Genomic DNA, 26,085 nt, shown 5'->3' on the forward strand with positions numbered 1-26,085 from the left:
TTTAATTTAGCTGGAGACAGGAGGAGGACTGACTGTACAGGGTGACTGTACAGTGGTTCTTTGGTCGGTACTGGGGAGGACGATGGTACAGTCGGTACTGCATTTAATTGGTTATAATAAGGCCAGCGCGGCATGGTGTGGATTCCGGTATAGTTTGGGAGCTTGTGGCATGGTGGGCCTGAGTGGCTGTCAGAGGGACCCGGTGGCTCCTGCCACTAAGGATCAGGGGAGTGCGGTGCAGTAAGGTGGACTGGGTACGCTGGCTGGTGCATATATTGGATGCTCAGAGTTTAAGTGATGGATGGAAAGGTTTTAATGGTTGGTTTGGCTTGCAAGTTGGGGGAGCAAGTGTTGTGTGTGTGTGGGGGTCCAGGTCACGCAAGGTGTCACGTGGCCTGTTCTGTGGCGGGGGTAGGTCTGGTCCAGAGGCGGTTTAACGGATAATGTTGTTTGATTGGAGAGTCACTTGTAGGATATAGTGGCTCCGGTTACAAGGATCTTGCAGGCATGGGTCCTGCAAGGTGGGGGGTATTGATCCGTAGGTGATTCATACCTCATCTCCGGCCCGGTGTGTGTTGCGGCCAGGGATCATGTTTTGGTGGTGGAAGGTGGTTTCTGGACCGGGCCTACCCAGGGTTACGTATTGTATTACGTACTGTATTATTATTATTTATTATTATGGTATTACCTATTAAATGTTGGGGACGCCCGTTGGACGGCGCCCCTTGTGTTAGTGTGTAAACAATAGGCAATAAAGGGCTGCTGTGGCCATATTTTACCAAGTCGCAAGCAGTGTCCGTGTATTATTGATACCGGGTAAGGGTAATTTGGGAATAATATAGGAATCAACGACCGGAAAATCCCTCCTGGAAATGTCAAGAAAGCCATGGAACCCATAGGGTGTAGGGGCGACATGACAGCCCGGAGGGTAGGGAGTTGATGGGGTTAAACAGTGTTGGTTCGTTTAGGAATGAGGAAAAGAAGGTGATTGGTTAGGGGGTGGAGTGTGGTGGAAGGAAAGGAGGGAGCTTTATGGTGTATATAATAAGAGGTGGGAGTCAATTACCTCCTCTTGCACCTCCTGGATGACAGCTTCCCACCCACCCTCCCTTCTATTGTGTATTGTTATTATTGGTGTGTTTATATGCATGGATAATTATTCATTTTTAAGAGCCGTTACAAAAAAAAAATGAGAAAAGAAAGGATTGGAGAAAGTGTCGTTTATAAAATAAAATAAAAAAAAAAACGAAAGAAAAGAGATTTCTTTGTGGATTGTGATGTATATGGTCATTTGGGATTCTTGTAAGTGGGTGAATAAGATGGGGGTAATGTGGGAATATATGTATATGTATATGATGTACAGTATATGTGCATGGGTAGCATAAGTAATGGGGATTATGTCCTTTGTCACAGCAGTGGGGTAGGTCTGGTCCAGAGGAGCTCTAATTGTTACTGGTGTTTGGATGGAGAGCCACTGGGGAAGGTACAGTGGCTCCGGTTACTGGTGAGCTGCAGGTACAAGGTTGTCTGCAGGGAGGAGGTATTGCTCCGTTGGTGATCAATGCCTTATATATGGGTCAGGGTTGTTGCCAAGGATTATATATTAAGGAGTTGATGGTTGCCAGGGAGTCACAGGTGGCTATAGTGCCCCAGGTGATAGGTAATTGAAAGTACGGGTGTTTTTGGTTTGGGTAAGGGTATTACTCCTTTGGTGACTTTTACCTCATTTAAATATGAGACCATTGTTATGGTCAGTGATCCATTTTGGTGAAATGGTAATCGCAGGAGGAGTCACTGGTTGGGGTCATGGTTCTGGATCCAAGTGCAGTGCAAGCACGTGGTTCTGCAAGGCATAGGGGTTTTGATCCGTAGGTGATTAATACCTCTTATCTCTGGGCTAGTTGCAGCCGGGGATGTTGTTGGATTAAAGTCGCTAACGGGCTTTAAGGTTTTTGAGGTCACAGTTACTGTCATGCACATGGGGGATTGATCCGTAGGTGATTGATGCCTCATATTTCTGGGCTGGAGGTTGCAGCCGGGGATAATATTGACTTGGAGGTAAAGAGGAATGTAAGGTTTTGAGACACGATTGATACTTGATGCTTCTTGGGGGGGTTTTAATCCGTAGGTGATTAATGCCCATATCTCTGGGTCGGTGTGTTGCGGCCAGGGATCGTGTTTCTGACGGTTGTGTGATTGAAGGGTCACTTGTAGGATATAGTGGCTTTGGTTACAGGGATCTTGCAGGCATGGGGTCCTGCAAAGTTGGGGTATTGATCCGTACGTAGGTGATTAATGCCTCGTATTTCTGGGTCGGTGTGTTGCGGCCAGGGATCGTGTTTTCTGACGGTTTGTGTGATTGAAGAGTCACCTGCGGAATACAGTGGCTTTGGTTACAGGGATCTTGCAGGCATGGGGTCCTGCAAGGTTGGGGTATTGATCCGTAGGTGATTAATGCCTCGTATCTCTGGGTTGGTGTGTTCCGGTTACATGGATCTTGCAGGCATGGGGTCCTGCAAGGTTGGGGTATTGATCCGTAGGTGATTAATGCCTCGTATCTCTGGGTTGGTGTGTTCCGGTTACATGGATCTTGCAGGCATGGGGTCCTGCAAGGTTGGGGTATTGATCCGTAGGTGATTAATGCCTCGTATCTCTGGGTCGGTGTGTTGCGGCCAGGGATTGTGTTCTGGTGGTGGAGTATGGCTTCTGGACCGGACTTATGGCGGGGGTAGGTCTGGTCCAGAGGCGGTTTAACGGATAATGTTGTTTGATTGGAGAGTCACTTGTAGGATATAGTGGCTCCGGTTACAAGGATCTTGCAGGCATGGGTCCTGCAAGGTGGGGGGTATTGATCCGTAGGTGATTCATACCTCATCTCCGGCCCAATGTGTGTTGCGGCCAGGGATCATGTTTTGGTGGTGGAAGGTGGTTTCTGGACCGGGCCTACCCAGGGTTACGTATTGTATTACGTACTGTATTATTATTATTATTATTATTATTATTGTATTACCTATTAAATGTTGGGGACGCCCGTTGGACGGCGCCCCTTGTGTTAGTGTGTAAACAATAGGCAATAAAGGGCTGCTGTGGCCATATTTTACCAAGTCGCAAGCAGTGTCCATGTATTATTGATACCGGGTAAGGGTAATTTGGGAATAATATAGGAATCAACGACCGGAAAATCCCTCCTGGAAATGTCATGGGGTTGACAAAGAGCTCATCCCACCTGTTTCCTATTTAGGCCCCAGCACTAGGGATACCTAGGGTCAGGTATTCGGCTTGACGCATAGGTGCGGAACCTATCTAGGGTGGTGGGGGACCTGAGGGACCAGAGTAGGTTTGGTCAGGAGTCACCATCTCCCCCATCCCTAGACACAGGGGTCCCCTTCCTTTCCCTTTTGCTGCTCGCTTGGTACTTCCCTGTACCTAGCATGACATGAACATCCAACGCATAACAAGCAATGACTCCTCCAATCTGTAAAGTAAAGATATCACTTTATTCACCATCCTTGCGACAGCATGGCACTGCCTCTACTTTATATGTGCAAATCCTGGTGGTTGGATCCCTTTTAATGTTACTACAGGCTCCTGATTACCAGATGGAGGACAAGTGAGTTCTTCTGGCCTCGGTTAAGCCGGTATGCATCTACATACCATTTGTTTAAATGTATAAGAAGTACAGCAGACTGCTTTTTCCTAAATACAGGGTCCATACAAATAATATATATCCCATACATACTGCATTTACATTTTAGACAAGGCACACATACATCACTCACATATTAGACCCATAGAACACATACACTGCTCACATATTAGACCCATAGAACACATACACCACTCACATACTAAATGCATAGAACATCCCCCCCCCCCCCATATAGAGGACAGAACAATCATTCTGTCAGTATAGAAACTTTGTCAACCTGTCTTAATAAGCCCATAAACGACCGCCAGTCAGCTTGCATATAGCCGATTGGAGGTCATTTAATGGCCACAATTAAAGAGTGTAAAGGTCCCCATGTACAGTAGGCTAATATTGGCCAAACTGACTGGCTCAGCCGACAACCTAATGTGTATGGGGGGGGGGGGAATTTTTTCCTTGACGGGATGTTAGGGGAGTTAAGGATTTACCAAGTCTGATTTCGGATTACCGATCGTTTTGTTATCCAAGCGATAAGCCACCACTAAAGATGGAGACCACAGGAGCGCTCCTCAGAGAGCGTGGCATGTATAGCCACACAATTATGAATTATTGAATTATTGAACTGCAAAGGGCCCATATACAGTTCTTGCACAAGGGCCCACATCTGACTGTATCTGTCGCGGGCGGGGAGGGCACTGCGCTCAGCACGCTGCGGTCCGGCGCTGCTGCTGCTGCTCGGTGGCTCGAGCGGTGGTCCGGATCCGGGGACTTGAGCGGCACTCCTCGCCCATGAGTGAAAGGGGGAAGTTCGGTTTGGGGATTTGGTCCGTGACGCCACCCACGGGTTGTGGTGAGGTTGGACACCACCGCTGCTGTTGACGGGGATCCCGGGAGCGATGGCAGGGAGCAGCTGGGATGTTGTTTCCCCCTCCGTGGGTAGGGGTTGGTGGTCCCGGGGCCCGGTGAGGTGACGGGGAGGCAGAGTCGGGCAAGGTGCAGGGGGCGCTTGGACTGCGCTTGGACGGCACGGTAGTACTCACTCAGCCACAAATGGATGCAAGTCTCTGGTAAAACAAATGGCTGGATGGACGGGTCCCGCAGCCGGCTGCTGTGGTTTCTCCCGGAGGGTTGGTGGTGGCTGCCTTTCCTTGCACCTTTTGTGTATCTTCGGTCCCGATGGCTTCCCACCGGTAACCCGCTCCCCAGCGTGGATATGTGCCGGAGGAGCCCTTCCCGCAGGCTCTGGCCCTGGGAACTCTAGCTGTGGCGGTAGCTGTATTTCCCTTTTGCTGTTTGGACGGTTGCCTTCAATCGGGTCTTGGCTGTTTGGAAACCCCTGGGGTTCCGGTCACTAATGGATTTGACCTGTTTAACGGCGACTCCAAGCCTGGTCGGGGTCCGCAGGCCCTGCCGGTTTGTGCTGGCTTCACTTCGCTCCCCGGTTCGGTACCGGCAGGCCACTGCCCGTCCCCGGTCCTACGGTTCCGCGTTGATCTGCCTCTCCTGCAGACGGCCACCACCGTCTGCCAACCTTGCTCTTGGTGCCCGGGCCACGTACCCGGACACAGTCAGTTTGCTCCATTACTACCACTTTACTCCTCACTCTTTCACCTCCCTAACTCATCTGACTTCCTTTCCCGCCTCCAGGACTGTGAACTCCTCAGTGGGTGGTGCCAACCGCCTGGCTCCACCCCACCTGGTGTGGACATCAGCCCCTGGATGGAGGCAACAAGGATTTTGTGTCTGGCTGATGTGCCTGTCTCAGGGTGGTGGTGTTGTGTTGTAGTACCTGTGACGACCTGGCTAGTCCAGGGCGCCACATATCCACCCCTGGTTGGGGATCATGGCTGTTGACCGAACGATGGTCATCAACTATCTAAAGTGTATGGAGGGATTAAATGTGCCTTCACTGACAATGAAATCTATAATTTTAAGTTGAAGGTGAGCAGATAACATTGTGACAATTATTACACTATTTTCACCCTTCCCTCTGTCAATTGCTCCACCATCAGCATGTAAGAAAGGAAACTCGGTGACTTTAGGAAGGAAGTGACTCTCGTATCACAGGGCTCGATGACAGGCCACATCTATAGTTTCATGTCTGCAAACAGGAAGTGAAATACAATTTCGAAAAAAAAAATAGCCCAAAAACTCTAATATTTCTAGCTGCACGCTGAAGTCCGCACATCTGTGGAGTGTATTAGGCTACGGCGTGGCCATATGAGCTTTGGGCAGGTAATACATTAGGATTTCTGGACATTCTACAATTGCATTGTCTTTTAATTGATGACGTTAAAGCTCTGAAACTTTTGACTAACGACTTCCTATTCTTAAAGTTGCTGTCTAGGGCTAAACTATTGATTACCTATTTTTAGCATTGATGGAGGTCAGACACCCGGCACCTCCACCGATCGGCTGATATCTGCTCTGGATGTATCTAGGTATCGCCGCAACTCCATATATTGTTTAGTATCGGAGATCATCTGCAGTACTTGGCAGAGCCGAGAAATAATTTCTTGTGTTGCACAATGTTCTCCATACATAGCCACTGGAAACAAATTTGCTAAAAGGATTCTCCCATTATTGGAATGTGCCTTATTGGCTGAAAATCGAATACACTTCATGAAATCTAAATAAAGGGTTGTCACACGTTGTCACTGGTATTTAAACGGAACCATTAAAGTTGGACATGCAGTCCAAGGGGAAGATGAACAGATTCATAAGTGGGTTTATAATGTAAAAGTTCAATGTAACTTGTCATTTAATTTGTAGCTCACTGTGGGCGGCGTTATTGGTGATGTACAGGACTGTACCAATGTCTTAGATAGGTGTTGAAAAGTAAAGGTCACGTTACATGCAACGACATCGCTAACGCGATGTCGTTGGAGTCACGGACTTCGTGACGCACATCCGGCCTCGTTAGCGACGTCGTTGCGTGTGAAACGCACGAACGACCGTTAACGATCAAAATTACTTACCTGATCGTTGATGCGTCGTTCCTTTCCCGATTATCGTTGCTGTTGCAGGACGGAGGTTTTGTCGTTCCTGCGGCAGCACACATCGCTACGTGTGACACCGCAGGAACGAAGAACATCACCTTACCTGCGGCCGCCCGCAATGAGGAAGGAAGGAGGTGGGCGGGATGTTCGTCCCACTCATCTCCGCTTCTATTGGGCGACCGCTTAGTGACGCCGCTGTGACACCGCATGAACCACCCCCTTAGAAAGGAGGCGGTTCGCTGGCCACAGCGACGCCGCTAGGCAGGTAAGTATGTGTAACGGGTGTAAGCAATGTTGTGCGCCATGGGCAGCGATTTGCCCGTGACACACAACCGACGGGGGTGGGTACGCTCGCTAGCGATATCGATATCACTGCGTGTAAAGTGCCCTTAAGAATGCTCTATAAAAATACAATTGTTTGAAAGATATATATATTTTTTTTTTTTTTTTTTTTTTATCATTTAAAAGGAATTTGTCACCAGGTTTTTGTCACCTAATCTAAGAGCAGCATAACGTAGGGGCAGAGATCCTGATTCCAGCGACTTGTCACTTACTGGGGTGCATATTGTAGCTTTTATAAAATTACTGATTAATCAGCAGTAGAATATCATTAGAGGACTACTTAGCCTGCTACCAGGAAGTCCAGCATATTGATGAGCTCTGTATAACCGCTAGATCTGCAGCAGAGAAAACATTGATTTTTATCAAAATGACAGCAAACAGCTCAGTAAGTGACACATCGCTGGAATCAGGGTCTCAGTCTCTACATTATGCTGTTCTCAGATGGGGGAGCAAAAACCAGGTGACCGAGTCCCTTTAACAAAATGCAAGGTGAATTAATTTTTCTAGGTACACTTGTACAACGTTTTTCGAACAACATCCTTGTATAGTTCGTTGAAACATCCTTGACCACTAACCACATATCTCACAGGTATAGCTAGGTGTTCAGATTGGGAGGGGGTCAAAAAATTTGAGTTGGAACCCAATCAGGTAAACATGATTATAACTACGATGGCGTGGGTTAATCATAGGTATAGGGGAACCTCAGCAAATGACTTGGCTGTTACTGAAAGCACTATACAAACATTAGCACAGATATTACCGCCATATGGTGACCGTATAGTGGTAGATACCGGTCCTGCAGAACATATAAGAGATCACAGTATAGTTATAGATGGTGACTTACAGCTGACGTTTTTTCTTATGCATTTTTTCACTTGACGTTTCCAGGAGGGATTTTCCGGTCGTTGATTCCTATATTATTCCCAATTACCCTTACCCAGTATCAATAATACACGGATACTGCTTGCGACTTGGTAAAAAATGGCCACAGCAGCCCTTTATTGCCTATTGTTTACACACTAACACAAGGGGGCGCCGTCCAACGGGCGTCCCCAACATTTAACAATAGGTAATACCATAATAATAATAATACAGTACGTAATACAATACGTAACCCTGGGTAGGCCCGGTCCAGAAACCACCTTCCACCACCAAAACATGATCCCTGGCCGCAACACACACCGGGCCGGAGATGAGGTATGAATCACCTACGGATCAATACCCCCCACCTTGCAGGACCCATGCCTGCAAGATCCTTGTAACCGGAGCCACTATATCCTACAAGTGACTCTCCAATCAAATAACATTATCCGTTAAACCGCCTCTGGACCAGACCTACCCCCGCCATAAGTCCGGTCCAGAAGCCATACTCCACCACCAGAACACAATCCCTGGCCGCAACACACCGACCCAGAGATACGAGGCATTAATCACCACCTACAGATCAATACCCCAACCTTGCAGGACCCCATGCCTGCAAGATCCCTGTAACCAAAGCCACTATATCCTACAAGTGACCCTTCAATCACACAAACCGTCAAACACGATCCCTGGCCGCAACACACCGACCCAGAGATGGGGGCATTAATCACCTACGGATTAAACCCCCCCAAGAAGCATCAAGTATCAACCGTGTCTCAAAACCTTACATTCCTCTTTACCTCCAACTCAATATTATCCCCGGCTGCAACCTCCAGCCCAGAGATATGAGGCATCAATCACCTACGGATCAATCCCCCATGTGCATAACAGTAACTGTGACCTCAAAAACCTTAAAGCCCGTTAGCAACTTTAATCCAACAACATCCCCGGCTGCAACCAGCCCAGAGATAAGAGGTATTAATCACCTACGGATCAAAACCCCTATGCCTTGCAGAACCACGTGCTTGCACTGCACTTGGATCCAGAACCATGACCCCAACCAATGACTCCTCCTGCGATTACTATTTCACCAAAAGGAGTAATACCCTTACCCAAACCAAAAACTCCCGTACTTTCAATTACCTATCACCTGGGGCACTGTAGCCACCTGTGACTCCCTGGCAACAATCAACTCCTTAAAGGGAACCTGTCAGCAGAAATTTCGCCCAAAACCTAAAAGATTCCCCCTCTGCAGCTCCTGGGCTGCATTCTAGAAAGGTCCCTGTTATTATTGTGCCCCATGTGAGACCAAAATAAAGACTTTATAAAGTTGTACCTTTTTTGTATTCAGATTCTGTAAATGTGACACGGGGGTGGGCTCTCTGGCGTCCGTTATTCTGCCCCCTGGTCCTGTATGCCGCCCCCATCGCTCCTTTCCATAGCTGATGCACCGCCCACTGCTCCAGCCATCCCCGCGCATGCCCAGTGCCAGTCTCACGGGACTGAGCAGTGTGACCGCTGGTGACGTGTGCGCAGGCAAGTGATTATGGGCGGGGCTGTGATTGTTATCAGCAAGTACCCGCCCATAATCTCGTGAGCGCGCAAACCTCACCAGCGGTCACACTGTGCTCAGGGTAGTGCTAGACTGTATGGGCTGCTTCCAGGGATGACGTCCCTTTTGTCACGTGATAGGGACGTGTTCAAAATACTATCACGTGACAAAAGGGACGTCATCCCTGGAAGCAGCCCATACAGTCTAGCACTACCCTGAGCACAGTGACCGCTGGTGAGGTTTGCGCGCTCACGAGATTATGGGCGGGTACTTGCTGATAACAATCACAGCCCCGCCCAATCAAATAACATTATCCGTTAAACCGCCTCTGGACCAGACCTACCCCCGCCACAGAACAGGCCACGTGACACCTTGCGTGGCCTGGACCCCCACACACCCAATGCTTGCTCCCCCAACTTGCAAGCCAAATCAACCATTAAAACCTTTTCATCCATCACTTAAACTCTGAGCATCCAATATATGCACCAGCCACCGAACCCAGTCCACCTTACTGCACCGCACTCCCCTGATCCTTGGTGGCAGGAGCCACCGGGTCCCTCTGACGGCCACTCAGGCCCACCGGCACACCATGCCACAAACTTCCAAATTATACCGGAATCCACACCATGCCCCGCTGGCCTTATTATAACGAATTAAATGCAGTACCGACTGTACCATCGTCCTCCCCAGTACCGACAAGAACCACTGTACAGTCACCCTGCTCCTCCTCCTGTCTCCAGCTGAATTCAACCACCACTGGGGTTGAGATACAACAACAGGATGACACTCACACTGCTTATGCTACTGGGTCACTTCGCACCCCAAACCTAGTTCTCCCAGGAAACCGCTAAAGTGAAACCCCGCTGTAAAACGACTGCAATCCATAGCCTTGAAATTTCCCCTACAGCTGACGTTGCAGCTTCCCCAGAGCCAAATATCACTACCGGTCTCCCCTGACCGATTTATTCCACCATCACACCCTCTGACAACAGAGGCTCGAGCTGTCTTCCCCAGAAAATCCCAAAATCTTCCCACATATTCAACTACCACACTAATGGACCTTCTTCATCCGAAATCAGGCCCACTTAATTTCCACGAGGCCCACATGGCCTAACGGAACCATGCCCCACCCCAAAATTAACACGGCCTCAAAAAACAAAACAACCGCAACCATCGCCCTGTACCCCCTACTGAGGCGAAGATATTGAAGCATTACCTTCGATCCCAAGGTCCCCAACAACACCTCCAACCATAATGCACAGTCCGCTTGCCTCCGCAAACCGGACCACGACAAGCTCCCTGTACTACAATGCCCACCAGAAAATTGCAGCCACACCACTAGCCCGATTTACTCCATATGCAACTATGGGCATCAGGAGACACAACTTTACCAAACACCATGTCCGGGCCTTTCGATCTCAAGGAAAAACCTTGTGACACACAACCCCCTTTGAGCTCTCATATTACACCCCAAGATAAATTAAATTAAAACCTTGGCCACACCATAGTATCCGCTCAAAGCCGACCACCGAGGGGCGTACCACTATTTTCCTGTAACGCACAACTGCACCTTCAAACCAAATACCTTCGTGCTGTGAGACCGGAGCACCACGACTCCCTAAGCAGACCCTTACCCAGGTGCCCATACCTACCACCGGGCCAAGCATTCCTTTTTTTTTTTTTTTTCTTTTTAAATTGTATATGAATATAAAATAGACTCCACCAGCCCACAGATGCCAGGAGTCCACCCATGCAAAACACCCAATAATACCAGATGGCCCTAAGCTATCCGACTTACACTCTATGCACCACAAGTACCCAATCCTCTAGTCCAAACCAAAACTCGCATAGTCCCCACCCGTAATCACGGCTGTCCGAAGAACTCCATTATTCCGTCCGCAGCCCACCATTGCTGATTAACAGAGTTCACCCACAGCAGCCCAAAGCTGCCCAGCACCTACATTAACACCAATTCAGTCACGCTGGACTCAACATTTCTCCCAGCACCAACCTCCACAATGGGATAACATGCTGACTAGCCACAAATTAACCCCATGTTACCATTGATGCGGTTGCAAACCTACAAACCCATTACAGCAACCAACACCTCACCTTCTCCTACATTTCCGCTCTCCTTTATTCCTTTATCCACAGCAACCCCTCGCGCTATACCGGGGCCCCGCACCTCACATCACTCACAAAAAAACCCCTGAAAACTCCCTGCACACACCGTACTGAGGGACCCCTCGCCCCTTTACCTTACCCACCATAATTCATCCAATAAGAACCACCATGCATCAGAAGATTAATAATGAAACACCCCAGCAAACCTTCAATAACTGCGCCGTCTCACCCGCTCACATGTGCCGCAATCATCAGCACCCTTAACCAAGTCTCACAAGACCTAAACTGCGGCAACGCCAAACCTCGCCATCCCCAACCTGAAACTGTAACCACCGGACCTGACGCCACCTGCACCCTCACGGCCCCGCTGCCATGAGACCACCCCGTCCGTAACTCTGCCCCTGGCCTCCAGAACATGAACCCACACCCCCCAGGGACCACAGCACCAACCGACCTATGAACTAACCACATGCTCAAAACCCCCCCAGCTGCTACCCATAGCTCCAGACACTACTCCACTATAGCGACTGATCCCCCACCACTACAAAAAGGCTGAAACTTAAATTCATTACCGCGCCAGGCTGCCTCCAGAGGACGCCCTCAGATCAGCCGTCACCGTCCTTTTCGCCAGTCGTCCGTCGCTGATCCCGGGACAGTCCCTCAAGCTGCAGCCACCGAACGCCCGCCGGGTTCGCCCCCTGACGCCAGGAGCACCGTGTCCACATGCGCTGTTTGGGCCGATTGTCGCCTCCACAATGCTGGGCACTCCCCTCCTGGGGGAAGCCGCTACTGATGAGAGCTGCACCCTTGTCCCAATGCCTGCTCCAGGATAGACAGCCGGCCTCATGTCTCCTCCTCGTCGCCACCTGCTGCGCCCAGTCCTCCGGTCCCGATGATCCAGCCACACAGGTGAGGTGACCCTGCAGGCGCCTCCTGTCTCCTCCTCGCCGCCGACTACTGCGCCCAGTCCTCCGGTCCCGATAATCCAGCCACACAGGTGAGGTGACCCTGCAGGCAGCCGTCCTCCGGCCCCCCCGCGGAGGGAGGGGGAGGGGTGTTATCCATCCACCGCCGCTGGGCACGCTCCCGGCCGGGAGCGGCTGCATCGCTCCAAAATCCAGCCCGAGGCCTCACACCGGAAGTAGGCCCCCGGGCTGGACACGCCCCCTTTTCGGCTGGCGCGGCCCTGCAGGAGATTCCTCCCGACAGCCAGAGCGGGCGCAGCAAGCTACAGCCGCCCGCCCAGCTGCGGAGGGTCCCCACGGGAGTGGGGGCTCTCACGTTGTGCTCCTCACCCCCACCTTCCCCAAAAGACCCCGGCGAGTCCTGAAACTGCCAGCACTACAGCAAAGAGGGGGGTGGGGGGAGGGGAAGGTGCCGAGGAGACACCCAGGCAGCCTGGGTGTGGGACTGCCTGGGCGCCCTGCACCGCCATGCTGACCAGATCCGAGGATTCCTCAGGACATCATGATGGAGGTTCCCCAGCCCGTCCAAGCTGCAGATCTGCGATGTCCGGATCCATCAGGCTGGATGTCATGATGGAGGTTCCCCAGCCCGTCTAAGCTGTCATCCAGGAAGTGCAAGAGGAGGTAATTGACTCCCACCTCCTATTACATATGTGTCGCCCAGGGACCAGGGGTACTCAGATCCGGGCCACGGGGTCACTTCTGTGGGTATCACGGTGGCGTGACCCGGTCTGTGATCCCAGGCTCCACAGTAAAAGGGGATTTGGTAAGGGAGATTGTCCGCGACGCCACCTACGGTTGTGGTGAGATTGGAACACCACCGCTTCTCTGGACGGGGATCCCGGGAGTGATGGTACGGAGCAGCTAGATGTTAGTTCTCCCCTCCGTGGGTAGGGGGTTGGTTGTCCCGGGGCCCGGTTAGGTAGGTGGATGGGTAGCAGGCGGGTTATGGGGCCTGGTGAGGTGCAGGGTCGCGGGGGCAGCGCAGTGCCGCACGGCACGGTGGTACTCACTCAGCCGGTAATGATGATGACACAGTTCTCAGTAAAACACTCGGCTGGATGGACGGGTCCCACAGACGGCTGCGGTTGTTGTTTCTCCCCTGACCCAGTTTGGTGGTGTAAGTCCTTTTCTTTCCCCTCCGTGCACACTCCTCCTGCATTCCGGTTTCCAGCTGGCTCCCCGGTTCAGTACCGGTGGGCCACCGCCCAGCCCCGGCTACCTACGGTTCCACCAACTGTCTTCCCGGCTCCCTGCAGACGGCCACTACCGTCTGCCTGACTCTCTGTACGAGGGCCCTAGGCTCCAACCTAGGCCCCTGGCTATGTCTGCCTCTCTGCAGACCTCCTCTCTTCCTCTGCCTGAACTTGACTGGGCTTGTTTCTTGCCTCAGGCCAGCCAAACCCCTGGGTGGGCGTCGCCATCTCCTGACTCCGCCCACCTGGTGTGTCTGTCTGAGCCCGAGGCAGAAAGCAGGTCACTTTGGGGATGTCTGCTGTGAACTGCTGGGGGTGTGTGTGTGTGTGTGTGTGTGTGTGTGTGTGTGTGTTTGTTATCTGTGGCCCCTGGCTTGTCCAGGGCGCCACATTTACACCATGAAGCTCCCTCCTTTCCTACCACCACACTCCACCCCCTAACCAATCACCTTCTTTTCCTCATTCCTAAATGAACCAACACTGTTTAACCCCATCAACTCCCTACCATTCGGGCTGTCATGTCGCCCCTACACCCTATGGGTTCCATGGCTTTCTTTTCCGTCTTTTCCCTCTGGCCCAGACCGACATAACAACTTCTTCCAGTCACAACTCTTCTGCAAAGATTACAACAATACATTTGACTTCTCACTAATCCAGCACCAACTCAATCTATTTCCAATCACCAAAAGCACCTCATCTTGCTGATACCCCAATACTGAGCCGCTGCTGCTATAGGTGTTCCTATTACTGATCCTCTTAGTACCCCACCTTATATCCACCACTGTGCTTCTTACACAGTAAAATACGGTACCTCCTTTGTGTCCTCCTAGATGGTAAAATTGCCCCTGTAAAAATATATTACTGTCCTGTGCAAGTGCCCTAGAAAACTGTGCCCACATTTTGCACCCTAGAAAGTAATAATGCCTCAATGTGCCCATTTCACAATCACAATACACTGAGTGCACGTAAGACTATAATGCTTTTTAAGTGTCCCCTTAACATTTAATAATGTCTCCTGAGTTGTGTCCCCCCCCCATATATAGTTCCCTGTAATATGTCCCACAGCATCTCCCTTCACTGCATCATGACCCCAGTATTTCCCCCGCACTGTACAGATGGTCCCAAGTATCTCCCACACACTGTAATATGGCCCCCAGTATTTTCCCTTGCTCCCCCCTCCCCCCAATAGTTAAGCTACCGATATATCTGAAGGAAGGCATGGACACTTTACCTTACAGGCGCCAGGCCCCTTCGCCAAGTAGACTCTGTAGAGGTGTTACTTCGGGTGGGGTGCATGGCACTTATTGGTTTCTTTAGGCTGGTGTCCATAACCCTGCTGCCAGTCCTCATCGTAGACAACCAAACTTGTTCAGTTTATTCCTCTCACCGTTATGACAGACATGGCCTCACTCCTCATGGTTCTGAATCTACTGTTTCTGGGGAACCCTTTCTCAACTTATCCCCCATTATCTTGGAACTCTTCCTCAAGCTGCCGGGTATGTGTCTCCATCCCCGACCATCTTCCTTACACTTTTGTCCGCTTCTGGGCCCCGATGGCTGTCTAGTTGCACGATTCTCTAAGCCCACTGGGGAGATCCTTGCCTTCCATACCTCTTAAGGTTATCTCAGTGCTCCCTGACTGGCCCTGACACCATGGCCCTCTCTTCTTACTTGAAAACTATCCAGAACTGTAACCCCACAAGGCACGCATTACTAGACAACCCAATTGCCACCTGTCACTCCTCCTCTACCTTGATTTTTACCTTGTCCTATCTATCTAACCTACTGGGGCTTCAGCCCACCAGCTAGGTGCTAACCACTGGTAAATGGCCTCGGCTCTACTACATTGAGAACCCTACACTCTGCTAGCAGCATTTACATGTTAACACCCATTTATTACAATCACCACCATATAATTTGTGTAGTGTGTCGCCCAGGGTTATGGGGTACACGGTCTTGGGCGGTGTATAACTGGGGAATGTCACTTTGGTAGCCGTTGCCCGGTCCCGTACCCTGGGTGCTTTTTAAAAGGGGGAATATTTACAGAAGATTTGAATAATGTTCACGCGTGACACCACTTGCAGTTTTGCGGCTATATGGATGGAGCCACCGCTGCACACTTTCCACTACTGGGGCTGGTGTTAGTGGCAGCTTAGATATTAGACCTTCCGCAAGCAGGACCAGGCCACAGGGGATAGGTGATGCACATGGGTGTTGAAAGAAGGTGGGCCACACAAGGGGTTTCAGGGTAACTGTTTCTTTTACTCACTGCAAGCTTGTACTGGTCACCCAAGGTTGACTGGTCTCAACTGCAGGTCCCCTTCATCCCAGTGCCAGTTTAGTGACCTGGTGGCTTCTTTCCCCTGCACCTGTCTTTGGTTGGTGGGTCCCCGTGGCTTGGAGCGGCTGGGGGTCCCCTCCTGGTTGTTGTTTCTTACAGCAGTCCGTATGATGATAGCGTTACACTCTTGGCAGTGTGTCTGCTCTTTTTCACTGTCACTGCTAGACTCTTGTCTCGCTGACTATCCACTGTCTGCCCCTCCCACCTGGTCGTCTAGTGCAGAGGTTCCCAACTCCAGTCCTCAAGGCACACCAACAGTGCATGTTTTCAGGATTTCTTTAGCATTGCATGGGTGTTGGATTCAGCACCTTTGCAGGTGATTAAATTATCACCTGTGCAATACTAATGAAATCCTGAAAACATGCACTGTTGGTGTGCCTTGAGGACTGGAGTTGGGAACCTCTGGTCTAGTGGACTAGATTGGCTCCACCTCTAGGCGGCCATCCATTGATCCGACCCTAGCCTAGTACCATTCTATGGGGGAATTGGGGAAAAACAGGGATTCTCGGGAGTGTTTGGTTGTTACCGGCACTGGTCTTCTGGGTCCCTAGGGGGTAGGCCCTGCATCCTGGTGGGGATGCAGTACCTTGTAGCTCCCTGATGGTTTTAGTGGCACAACTGTGTCGCCCAGGGATAGGGGGTACTCAGATCCGGGTCAAGGGGTCGCTTCTGGAGGTATCACGGTGGCGTGACCCGGTCTGTGATCCCAGGCACCACAACGAAAAGGGGCATTATATACAGGGGAGATTTGGTAGTCTATGTTCCGTGACGCCACCCGTGGTGTGCGGTGAGGTAATGGAGCACCACCGCTGCCGGTCACAGGATCCCGGGGATGGTAATGGGCAGCAAGGTGGCGATTTTCCCTCCACGGGTAAGGTGTTGATGTCCCGGGACCCCGGTGTGATGGATTGGGGAGTAACGGGTGCAGTCCACGGCTTGGACCGGGTGGTGCAGGAGTACTCGCAGTATAAGCAATAACTGACACGAGTCCAGAATTTAACCAAGTTGCTGGTAACTGGTGCCCACGGCTGGCTGCTGTGAGGACGGGTCCCACGGGTTACACGGGTGTGTAATTCGGGTGTTTTTTCCCCCAGCTCCCCACGGGAGCTGCTCCCTGACTTCTCCCCTCCAGCACACTGACTGACTGCAGCTCCAACTCTGCTCTCGCCAAGCTCCTCTCTCCCCCCCCTCCCATTTTCCTGAGGAGGGGGCGAGTGGGGCCTGATTGGCTGGTGTGTGTTTGTGTGGGAAACTTCCCAAGGGAGAGTGAGATCTGCACCAAAACATGCATGCAGACCTCTGTGACACCCTGGTTTTGCCAGGGCGGCACACAACATGTAGTATAAGGCTATGTGCACATGCTGCGTTTTTTTGACGCTGCGTTTTTGTGCGTTTTTGGCCGCTAAAAACGCACCTGCGTCGAAAACGCGTCAAACGCATACGTTTTTACCGCGATTTGGTGCGTGTTTGGCTGCGTTTTGCTGCGTTTTTGATCTCTGCGTTTTGCTGCGTTTTTCCAATGCATTGCATGGGGGGAAAACGCAGGAAAGAATTGACATGTCCATTTTTTTTTTTTTTTTTTCAAGCTCAAAAACGCAGCTTAATAAAAAGTATTTTTGACGCGTGTGCGTTTTTAGCGGCCAAAAACGCAGCATCAAAAAAACGCAGTGTGTGAACTTGGCCTAAAGCATAAAACAGCGTAAGGACTCGACCACCTCTACATATCTCTTGTATCTGCAAAAGGCTTGTGCAAATCCTTCTGTGTTTTCATGTAATCTCTGGCAGACTCGTTGATGTTGAGATCGGGGCTCTGTGAGGGCCATATAATCACTTCCAGGACTCCTTGTTCTTCTTAAGGCCTTGTGCGCACTAGGCGTTTTTGCCGCGTTTTTAGCGGCGTTTTTTACCGCGTTTTTGTGCTGAAAACGCAGTGACATTGCTTCCCCAGCAATGTCTATGGGTTTTCATAAGTGCTGTCCGCACACAGCGTTTTTTTGTAGCTGCGTTTTTGTGGTGACCACAAAAATGCAGCATGTCAATTATTTCTGCGTTTTTCACTGCGTTTTTCACCCATTGAGTTCAATGAGATGTTAAAAACGCAATGAAAAACGCATATAGCCGCGTTTCTATGACTAAAAGCGCAGCTATAAACGCAAGGGGTGGGTACTACAGTGACGTGTACAGGAAGAGGATTCCTTCTGTTGGTAAACACAGAAGCATGAATCCTCCCGGTACCGTCACCGCTGCTTCCACCTCCCGTCCGGTGCCATGTCGGCTCCGTGCGGCGCCATGTCTGGGCGGGAAGTGGAGGCAGCGTCGAAAACCAAAGTGAACAGTAGAAAAAAAAAAAATGTCATATATACTCACCTGTCTGCAGACTCCCGGTGCCTTGCCCGCTCCCAGCCCCTGTCTCGGTACCGCCGCTCTGGCTGTGTGCAGTCTCCCCGGGGCAGGACCTTGCTTGCAGGACCTGGCGGTGGATCACCTGACGCATCAGCTGATCGTAGTCTCGCCGGCTTTTTCGCGCCCGGCCGGCTATCAGCTGATCCTGCCGTCAGGGGACTTCATCAGCTGATTACCGGCAGCTCCTGCAGCGATCGGACAGGATCAGACTCCTGTCCAATCGATCGCTCCAGGAGCTGCCGATAGTCAGCACAGCACATAAGTGAGTATTATTTTTTTTTTTTCTACTGATGCATCAGCTGATTGTATAATCGGCTTTTATACAATCAGCTGATGTGTGATGTGATTCACATCCTTGAACCTGACCGATCATCTGATCGGTATGCCTTCCAGCAAACCGATCAGATGATATTGGATCCGGATTGGACGGCGAGGGACCCTTGACCCAGGATTACTGTGGAGGGGGGTTCTTTTATTTCAATAAAGATGGAGTCACTAATTGTGTTGTGTTTTATTTCTAATAAAAATATTTTTCTATTTTTCTGTGTGTTTTTTTTTTTTTTTTTTTTTATCATTACTAGAAATTCATGGTGGCCATGTCTAATATTGGCGTGACACCATGAATTTCGGGCTTAGGGCTAGCTGATAATATACAGCTAGCCCTAACTCCATTATTACCCAGCTAGCCACCCGGCATCAGGGCAGCTGGAAGAGTTGGATACAGCGCCAGAAGATGGCGCTTCAATGAAAGTGCCATTTTCTGGGGTGGCTGCGGACTGCAATTCGCAGTGGGGTGCCCAGAAAGCTTGGGCACCCTGCACTGAGGATTCCAATCCCCAGCTGCCTAGTTGTACCCGGCTGGACTCAAAAATTAGGCGAAGCTCACGTCATTTTTTTTTTTTTTAATTATTTCATGAATACAAATAGGCAGCTGGGGGTTGGGGGCAGCCCATACCTGCCTGCTGTACCCGGCTAGCATACAAAAATATGGCGAAGCCCATGTCATTTTTTTTTTCTTTTTGGGCAAAAAACTGCATACAGTCCTGGATGGAGGATGCTGAGCCTTGTAGTTCTGCAGCTGCTGTCTGCTCTCCTGCATACACTAGTTCTGCAGCTGTCTGCTCTCCTGCATACAATGAACATTTTGAAGAAGGAAATGACATCAGACCTTTTTTTTTTTTTTTTTTTCTTTCTTTCATCAACAATCTTTAATGGCATTGTGCACTGATTAAAAACGCAGCAAAATACGCACCAAATTGCGGCAAAAACGCATGCGTTTTTGTCGCATTTTTTAGCCGCGGGTGCTTTTTTTGAGACAAAAACGCAAAAAACGCAGCGTGAAAAAAACGCCTAGTGCGCACATACCCTAAGACTAGGTTCGCACACTGCGTCTTTTTGACGCTGCGTTTTTGTGCGGTTTTGGCCGCTAAAAACGGACAAAAACGCACCTGCGTAGAAAAAACGCATCAAAAAGCGCATGCGTTTTGCCGCGATTTGGTGCGTTTTTGGCTGCGTTTTGCTGCGTTTTTGATCTCTGCGTTTTGCTGCGTTTTTCTAATGCATTGCATGGGGGGAAAACGCAGGAAAGAACTGACATGTCCATTTTTTTTTTTTTTTTTAACTCAAAAACGCAGGTAAAAAAAACAGATGTGTGCGGACAGCAAAAATGAAAACTCAGACTTTGCTTTGCGTTTTCCCCCCATGCAATGCATTGAAAAAACGCAGCAAAACGCAGAGATCAAAAACGCAGCCAAAAACGCACCAAATCGCGGCAAAAACGCATGCGTTTTTTGATGCGTTTTTTCGAAGCAGGTGCGTTTTTGTGCGTTTTTAGCGGCCACAAACGCAGCGTCAAAAAGACGCAGTGTGCGAACCTAGCCTTAGGGTAAGTTCACACAGTGCATTTTTCGCAGCGTTTTTGCGCAGTTTTCGGGTGCGTTTTTGCTCAGAAAACTGCATGACTTTGCTTCCCCAGCAAAGTCTGAGTTTTCATTTTTGCTGTCTGCACACAGTGTTTTTTTTCAGCTGCGTTTTTGGAGTGCCACAAAAACGCAGCATGTCAATTATTCCCGCGTTTTTCACTGCGCTTTTCATCCATTGAGTGCAATGGGATGTTGAAAGACGCAATGAGAAACGCAAATAGCTGCGTTTTGGTGCGTTTTGGTGCGTTTCTAAGACCAAAAACGCAGCTATAAACTCAGGAGGTGGGTAGTAAAGTGACGTGTACAGGAAGAGGATTCCTTCTGTCAGTAAACACAGAAGCGTGAATCCTCCCGGTACCGTCACCGCCGCTTCCACCTCCCGTCCTGTGCATGTATGCTGCCGTGCGGCGCCATGTCTGGGCGGGAGGTGGAAGCGGCTGCGAAAACAAAAGTGAACAGTAGAAAAAAAAAAAAAAGTTATACTCACCTGTCTGCAGACTCCCGGTGCCATGCCCGCTCCCAGCTCCTCCGGGTGTGTGCAGTCTCCCCGGGTACGTATGCCTGCAGGATGCAGGACCTGGCGATGGATCACCTGATGCAGTCACCTGACGCATCAGCTGATCGTAAGTCTCGGGCTGACGTCGGCGCTCGGCCGGTTATCAGCGGATGCGTCAGGAGACTTCATCCCTGATTACCGGCAGCTGCTGCAGCGATCGGACAGGATCAGACTCCTCCAATCGCTCCAGGAGCTGCCGGTAATCAGCACATAAGTGAGTATTTATTTTTTTGCACCGATGCATCAGCTGATTGTATAATTGGCTTTTATACAATCAGCTGATGTGTGATGTGATTCACATCCTTGAACCTGACCGATCATCTGATCGGTATGCCTTCCAGCAAACCGATCAGATGATATTGGATCCGGATTGGACGGCGCGGGACCCTTGACCCAGGATTACTGCGGAGGGGGGTTCTTTATTTCAATAAAGATGGAGTCACTAATTGTGTTGTGTTTTATTTCTAATAAAAATATTTTTCTGTGTGTTGTTTTTTTTTTTATCTTTAATTTCTTGAGCTGCCTCGCCACGTCACGGCAAATAGACCAGGTGAGTGCTGCTAAGAGCAGGTCTACTATTCATATGTGAGGCTATTTGGCACATTTTATAAAAATATTTTAGTGTAGGACTGCCTCAAATGAGATTTGCCGTGACGTGGCGAGGCAGCTCAAGAAATTGCAATTTTTTGCCAAAAATCTCAAAATTTTTATAATAAGTACAGTTTGGAATGTTTAGTGCTGAAGTGCACATTTAGTGCTGGCTTTTTGTTTTTTCTTCATAGAATAAATTTGGAGCCAATTGAGCTCCTCTCTGATGGACAAGTAACTATGTCTCAGCATTGAGGACACCATTCATTCTGGCCAATCATTAAATCTGTCTGATGAAATACAGCTACAATATTGCTGTCCTTTCTTTGGTGCTGGTTTCCCAGCCTCTTTACACAGGATGTGGAAGAATGATGGGCACAGAACGAGTAGATCAATCTGTCCCCATACAGTATCATATTATATGATAGTTGGTCTATGTATAATGACCTATTAGTGGTCTTCTGCTATCGGTTTCTGGTCTTCCAGGACCTCTGTAATCTGTCTGTAGTTTCCAGGATGTTTCCTGTCTGCCTGCGGCTGCCAATACCTCGGCTGCCTGTTTGTGGTCTCCAGCAGTGGAGTAACTAGAGTCCAATGGGCCCTGGTGCAAAATGTTGATCAGATACACAATTTTATTACAAGGACATAAGTGTTGCTCCCCCTCCTGGGCTCATTCTGGTAAATATGTCCCCACCCTGGTATGTATGTTCTTATCCTGGTCGCCAATTCTGATATATACAATATATCGCAAAAGTGAGAGCACCCCTCACATTTTTATAAATGGTATATCTTTTCATGGGACAACACTGAAGATCTGACTCTTTGATACAATGTAAAGTAGTCAGTGTACAGTTTGTATAAGTGTCATTTTGGTGTGCCCACTGTCTAAACCACTGGCAACAAAAATGAAAACACCCCAAAGTGAAAATAGCCAATTTATGCCCAAACTGTCAATATTTTGTTTGGCTACCATTATTTTCAAGCACTGCCTTAACTCTTTTGGACATCGAGTCACTAGAGCTTCACAGAAGCCACTGGATCCTCTTCTACTCCTCCATGACAACATCATGGAGCTGGTAGATATTACAGACCTTGCTCTCATCCATCTTCCGTTTGAGAAGGCCCCACAGATGCTCAATAAGGTTTAGGTCTAGCACCTTTACCCTCAGTTTTTTTGCAAGGCAGTGGTCGTCTTGGAGGTGTGTTTGGGGTCATTATTCTGTTGGAGCAATACCCTGTGGCCCAGTTTCTGAGGGGAGGTGATCATGCTCTGTTTCAGTATGTCACAGTACATGTTGTCAGTCATGGTTCCCTCAGTGAACTTTAGCTCCCCACAGCATGCAGACCCAAATGAGGACACTCCAACCACCATGCTTGACTATAGCCAAGACACACTTGTCTTTGTACTCCTCAGCTGTTTGTCGCTATGCACGCTTGACACTATTTGAATCAAATTAAATTTATCTTGGTTTCATGAGACCACAGGACATGGTTCCAGCAATCCATGTCCTTAAGGCCACGTCTCACTAAGCAATATCGCTAGCAACATCGCTGCTGAGACACGACTTTTGTGATGTAGCAGCGATGTTGCTAGTGATGTCGCTGTGTGTGACATCCAGCAACAACCCGGCCCCTGCTGTGAGGTCGTTGGTTGTTGCTGAATGTCCTGGGCCATTTTTTAGTTGTTGCTCTCCTGCTGTGAAGCACAGATCGCTGTGTGTGACAGCGAGAGAGCAACAACTGAATGTGCAGGGAGCCGGCGTCTGCGGACGCTGGTAACCATGGTAAACATCGGGTAACCAAGAAGCCCTTTCCTTGGTTACCTGATATTTACCTTCGTTACCAGCGTCCCCTGCTCTCACGCTCCAGTGCCGGCTCCCTGCACACGTAGCCAGACTACACATTGGGTAATTAACCCGATGTGTACTCTGGCTAGGAGTGCAGGGAGCCAGCGCTAAGCGGTGTGCACTGGTAACCACGGTAAATATCGGGTTAGTTACCCGATATTTACCTTAGTTACCAAGCGCAGTATCGCTTCCACGCATTCCTGGGGGCTGGTCACTGGTTGCTGGTGAGATCTGCCTGTGTGACAGCTCACCAGCAACCCGTGTAGCGACGCTCCAGCGATCCCTGCCAGGTCAGGTTGCTGGTGGGATCGCTGGAGCGTCACTTAGTGTGATGGTACCTTAAGTCTGCTTGTCTTCAGCAAACTGTTTGTAGGCTTTCTTGTGCATTATCTTTAAAAGAGCACAACAGCCATGCAGACCAATTTGATGCATTGTGTGGCATATGGTCTAAGCGCTGACAGACTGCTCCCCCATTAACCTCTGCAGCAATGCTGGAAGCTCTCGGACGACCTCTGGATATGACTAGGAGCATGTGGACTCATCTTCTTTGGTCGACCATGGTGAGGCCTGTTCTGAGTGGAACCTCTCTTTTTAAACCGCTGTATGGTCTTGGCCACCATGCTGGCGCTCAGTTTCAGGGTGTTGGCAATCTTCTTATAGCCTAGGCCAGTGATGGCGAACCTATGGCACGCGTGCCAGACAGGGCACGCAGAGCCCTTTGTGTTGGCACACGCGCTGTCGCCACACTGAGCCACGTTGATATGCTGGTGTGATCGCGCCAGCAGATAAAGGTGGTGTTTAGCAGAGGAGACATTTCTCCTCGCTCTGACACTCCTCCTCTCCTGGGCTGCAGACCTGTTGCCTAGGAGACGGTGGAGCGTCAGTAGGCGGCGCCGGGGTCTTCTGGACTGGCCGCGCGGGAACTGAAGTGACTGAGGACGCAGCAGCGGAGGATGGGGGCCAGAAGGTGAGTTTTCTTTTCTTCTTTTTTTTTTTTTTTTTTTTTTTTTTATTTTTAAGCTGTGTGCGCGGCTGTGCCAAAGTGTGGGGGGACAGAGCCAGCACGGGGGAAACATTGGGGAGCACGGGGGACAGAGCCAGCATGGGGGGGGGAACATGTGGAGCATGGGGGACAGAGCCAGCACAGGGGGGAACATGGAGCGCACGGGGGAAACATGGGGAGCACGGGGGACAGAGCCAGCATGGGGGGAACATGGGGAGCACGGGGGACAGAGCCAGCATGGGGGGAACATGGAGCGCACGGGGGAAACATGGGGAGCACAGGGGACAGAGCCAGCATGGGGGGAACATGGAGCACACGGGGGAAACATGGGGAGCACGGGGGACAGAGCCAGCATGGGGGGAACATGGAGCACACGGGGGAAACATGGGGAGCACAGGGGACAGAGCCAGCATGGGGGGGAACATGGAGCACACGGGGGAAACATGGGGAGCACGGGGGACAGAGCCAGCATGGGGGGAACATGGAGCGCACGGGGGACAGAGCCAGCATGGGGGGAACATGGAGCGCACGGGGGAAGCATGGGGAGCTTGGGGGACAGAGCCAGCATGGGGGGAACATGGAGCGCACGGGGGACAGAGCCAGCATGGGGGGAACATGGAGCGCACGGGGGAAACATGGGGAGCACGGGGGACAGAGCCAGCATGGGGGGGAACATGGAGCGCACGGGGGACAGAGCCAGCATGGGGGGAACATGGAGCGCACGGGGGAAGCATGGGGAGCTTGGGGGACAGAGCCAGCATGGGGGGAACATGGAGCGCACGGGGGACAGAGCCAGCACAGGGTATACCGAGCACGGGGGAAACATGGGGAGCATGGGGGACAGAGCCAGCATGGGGGGAACATGGAGCGCACGGGGGACAGAGCCAGCACGGGGTATACCGAGCACGGGGGAAGCATGGGGGACAGAGCCAGCATGGGGGGAACATGGAGCGCACGGGGGACAGAGCCAGCATGGGGGACAGAGCCAGCATGGGGGACAGAGCCAGCATGGGGGAAGCATGGGGGACAGAGCCAGCATGGGAGGAACATGTAGCGCACGGGGGACAGAGCCAGCACGGGGTATACCGAGCACGGGGGAAACATGGGAAGCATGGGGGACAGAGCCAGCATGGGGGGAACATGGAGCGCACGGGGGACAGAGCCAGCACGGGGGAAACATGGGATGCATGGGGGACAGAGCCAGCATGGGGGGAACATGGAGCGCACGGGGGAAACATGGAAAGCATGGGGGACAGAGCCAGCATGGGGGGAACATGGAGCGCACGGGGGAAACATGGGGAGCATGGGGGACAGAGCCAGCATGGGGGGGAACATGGAGCGCACGGGGGAAACATGGGGAGCATGGGGGACAGAGCCAGCATGGGGGGGAACATGGAGTGCACGGGGGAAACATGGGGAGCATGGGGGACAGAGCCAGCACGGGAGGGGAACATGGAGCGCACGGGGGAAACATGGGGAGCACGGGGGACAGAGCCAGCATGGGGGGGACAGAGCCAGCACGGGGTATACCGAGCACGGGGGAAACATGGGGATCATGGGGGACAGAGCCAGCACGGGAGGGGAACATGGAGCGCACAGGGGAAACATGGGGAGCATGGGGGACAGAGCCAGCATGGGGGGAACATGGAGCACACGGGGGACAGAGCCAGCACAGGGGGGAACATGGAGCGCACGGGGGAAACATTGAAAGCATGGGGGACAGAGCCAGCATGGGGGGAA

At 50.9% G+C, this 26,085-nt stretch overlaps 1 protein-coding gene across 2 annotated transcripts in view; it reads left to right on the forward strand.

The window, feature by feature from the left end:
* The window catches only part of RASSF2 (Ras association domain family member 2), a 131,510-nt gene that overhangs the window by 23,114 nt on the left and 82,311 nt on the right, over nucleotides 1-26,085 (forward strand). The window contains exon 1 of one of the 2 annotated variants that reach the window (XM_075346176.1): nucleotides 5,830-5,881. The exons of the other annotated variant lie outside the window; for it this stretch is intronic. The gene's annotated coding sequence lies outside the window, so the exon portion shown is untranslated. Of the gene's footprint in view, nucleotides 1-5,829; nucleotides 5,882-26,085 lie in introns of those variants that run through there. 2 annotated transcript variants of the gene reach the window in all.

This window comes from Anomaloglossus baeobatrachus, chromosome 4 (assembly GCF_048569485.1).
Source record: "Anomaloglossus baeobatrachus isolate aAnoBae1 chromosome 4, aAnoBae1.hap1, whole genome shotgun sequence".
NCBI lineage: Eukaryota > Metazoa > Chordata > Amphibia > Anura > Aromobatidae > Anomaloglossus > Anomaloglossus baeobatrachus.